Genomic DNA, 3571 nt, shown 5'->3' with positions numbered 1-3571 from the left:
TGCTAAATATTTAACAGGCAGTCTACAGTCTAAAATGCCACTACATACATGGTCAGTGTTCATAAGATTTTGACTGAAAGGTTATTGAGGAAATATCCAACATTTAACATTTATTAATTAACCAGGAATGATTACAAATCAATCTTTAAAAAAATCATCTTAATGCAGTTTTCCAATGAACAGCTGAGATGACCTGAGGGTATTTCTGGTCTGCTGTTTCCCTGACCGGTCAGGGTTTGTGGGCTGTACTGTAGATCACACTGTCATCATCCTCAGCTCTGTAAACACACAACAGCATACAACACTTTCTGTTACAACTTCAGTCTCAAGAAATGAGGTTGGACTCTGCAAGACACATTTTCTGCATGACATGCAAGCGAGGGCTGCATTCTGCCATGCTGTTTAGTGAGCATTAGAATGTAAGACCACTTACTACTTATGTCAACATGACCATCAACACTTTTTCACTGCTGAGCAGCTGGTGCACAGTATCAGTAAATGTGTTCAGATGGATACAGGTTGGTGTTAGCCTGGAAAATCCAGACCCTGATAATCTAGAAAGATTAAGGGGGTCTGGCAAAGAGCAATGTAATGGCCCAACTTGAGGGGCGGCAACAAACATGCATTTAAAAATCTCACTGCACGCAATTGGATAACACTAGACCATGTTTACTCTGAATGATTTCGGACTTCGACGCAATCGGATAACACTACGGCCAATGTGTACTGTCCTCCAACGTTGCAGCGCTGTCTTCATCAGTTTAGCTGGTTCCCCGGAATGCAAGGGGAAAAAGTAACGTGCATTATTGCTCTTTGCCAGAGTGTTTCGCAGAGACAATTCCATTGTGCTCTCGCGATTTCCAGGGTAGGTTGGCGTAGGAATGTCTGTAAATGCCGGAAACAGGTTGGTGTTAGGAATGGCTGTGAATGAGAAGCTTAGAAAAGTCCCACCTGGTGGCAGCACTCCCTCTTTGGAACTGGACTGAAGCGTAGGCAACGTCGTCATCCTGTGCAGAGGTTTGAGGCATCTGGACAGTGGAGTATAGAGGCACTTCCTGTCTTTTGGAGAGATTGATCTGAACAGTGGCTAACTGAACGTCGTCTTGATCATATGGTCACGCTCTGTGCGGGGTCAGAGGTCATGGCTCTTGCTGTGACAGTGCTGTACACAAGACCTGAGTTACTCTGGTCAGGAAAGAGAAATCATCATGTTATTATTTATGACGAGTGATGCAGAAGTGCAGCTGCAATAAGACACATTGGTGACATGTAGGACTTGGATGCTGCCAGATGTTTCATTTATGCTTCATATGCTCGACAGACTAAACAACTTTGACAGCCAAGTTCCTCACCTGCATGTTAGCATCTGTGGACCTTCTGTCTCCTGTGGTTTTTGCATTATTCTTCCTGTTTTGTTGATAAGACAATATGCATTTAAAGCTGATGGTACCAACATAATGAAAGCATAATGCATTCACTAGAGAATGTTGTCATATCTACTAGAAATTATTATGCTTTTCTCAAAATACACGACAAATTTCACAGAATCACCTCAAGAGCATCATTCCAAGTATCAGCAGCAAAGCAAGAATGATGAATATGGAGATACTAGCCACCAGCATCATAACAACTTCTGGGCCTTTAGACGGAGAAAAAAATTTAAATGAAAAAAAAAACATTAATAATTTACTGTGTCTGAACAGGAACTGCCAAATGTTGTTATTTTCAGATTTAAACTATTTGCATTTCAATTAAACCTCACTGACCTTTAGAAGCAACTGCAGCATCAGTTCTGAGAGCCTACTTCATTCTGTGCCTCACAGTAGTAAAGTCCAGTGGTATCAGAGGTCACATTGAAGCTGATACTCTCCCCTGTGCCCCTAACAAGAGATTCAGTTCTCTGACTCTCCCTCTCTTCTTTTCATACCACTTTCCTTGTCTATATGAATGACCCTGAGGATAGTATGTGCAGGACAGGACCACTGATGCCCCTTTAAGACCACAGACTTGTGTAGAGGAGTAGCTCACACTGGGTCCACACAGCACACCTGAAACAGACACAATGATTTAAGAGTTCATAAAACGATTTAATTGCAAAAAGCTTTGTGATCCGGCACTAATCAGGTATCATATGGGGCGGTTGTAGTGTAGTGGTTTTAACCCCAAGTTGCTCCTGGGACAATGTAATCCAATGTAATTTAGCAGACACTTTGGATAAAAGTGTCTGCTAAATCAATAAATGTAAATGTAATCAGTTGCAAATTCTCAGTATGTGCCAAATGCCAGACATGATAAAATAACATTGTTAAAGCAGCAATTAAATCTGCTGATTTGTTGATTTATGGTAATATTGTGCTTCTGAACAGCAGATTTTGGTTAGTGTGCCTGAAGTAGAGTTGTAAAGTAAAGACATTTATTCACACTAACACACTGCAGGGGAGCGGTGACCTTCATGACCTTTCACAGCACAGGAGTAACGGGTTCCTTCAGAAGGTCTAGTAGAGTCCAGTAGTATATATGCTGTGGTTTCATCTTGTAGAGTCTGTCCATTCTTGTCAGTCCCGGTGGCATGGGGGGGCTTTGGGGGGCCAGGCCCGTCCTGGAAGTCATCTGTGCCTGCCCTGGACGAGCTTGGCTGCTTCAACCAACCCTAATCCCATAGATTGATAGGCCTACATTTAATAAGAACACTTATTAAATGTAGGCCTAGCCTATACGTTTGTCAATATAGCAAGTAGCAAATAAAACTTGTAAAATCTGTATTATTCCGTAGCTAATCAATCAGGAACATTAGGTAAGCCCATCACCTAAATGGAGAGGAGGTTACGTGGCGCAGTCTACTTCACTTCTAAACTAAGCCCTGTCATCCGATGACAAATATAGTTTATCGGCTCGCAGGTAGGCTATATCTCATACAGTGTTGGCCAAAAGTATTGGAACCCATGCTAAAGTTGACTGAAAAGAGGAATATAAAATCATGGGTGTTATTTCAGTTAGCCTATTAGCTGGTTTGATGCTCATTGAGCTCAATGCAAATCAAACCAGCTAATAGGCTAACTGAAATAACACCCATGCCAATCTCTAGGTATGGTGAAGGGTATGTGATGATGTGGGGCTATTTTAATTCCAAAGGCCAAGGTAACTTTATCAGGATGCACAGTATTCTGGATCCATGAAATAACTGCCCTTTAAAAATAAAAATCTGCCTGTCTCTATGGGAATTTAACATAGGGGTGCCAATACTTATGACCCCTGTATTTTAAGGAAGAACATTTATTTATTTATGATACATTATTCATTCACTAAGAAAATTGGTGTCCTTAAAGGTTAGATATTTCCTCATTTTTCACTTAAGGCATTAAGATCAATTTCCAAAAGATGATTTTATATTCCTCTTTTCAGTCAACTTTAGCATGGGTGCCAATACTTTTGGCCAGCACTGTATCGTAGTTAGTAGAAGTATGCCTAGTAGTTTCTGGGTTTGTTTGATAGCGTTAACCTTTACAGTTTTTTTCTTCTGACCTAGTCGGAGAACAGGGAGCTTACCACTCCAGGGCCGAAGTTATCCGTA

General features: G+C 41.2%; 1 long non-coding RNA gene across 1 annotated transcript; it reads right to left on the bottom strand.

The window, feature by feature from the left end:
- Positions 1–1352: 1352 nt before the first annotated feature.
- LOC143131535 (uncharacterized) lies at positions 1353–2143 on the bottom strand. Its single transcript, XR_012988115.1, has 3 exons — positions 1767–2143; positions 1552–1639; positions 1353–1407 (listed from the first exon to the last, which is right to left on the bottom strand). It is a non-coding gene; the product is annotated as an uncharacterized LOC143131535 (long non-coding RNA).
- Between the last annotated feature and the right edge of the window lie 1428 nt (positions 2144–3571).

This window comes from Alosa pseudoharengus, unplaced genomic scaffold, assembly GCF_046254945.1.
Source record: "Alosa pseudoharengus isolate Yale_2024_CS ecotype anadromous, Long Island Sound unplaced genomic scaffold, YU_APseudo_1.1 YU_APseudo_1.1_scf_1, whole genome shotgun sequence".
In the NCBI taxonomy this organism is placed as follows: Eukaryota; Metazoa; Chordata; class Actinopteri; order Clupeiformes; family Clupeidae; genus Alosa; species Alosa pseudoharengus.
The sequence above is the reverse complement of the archived record's forward strand: the minus strand, read 5'-3'. Positions and strand labels throughout refer to the sequence as shown.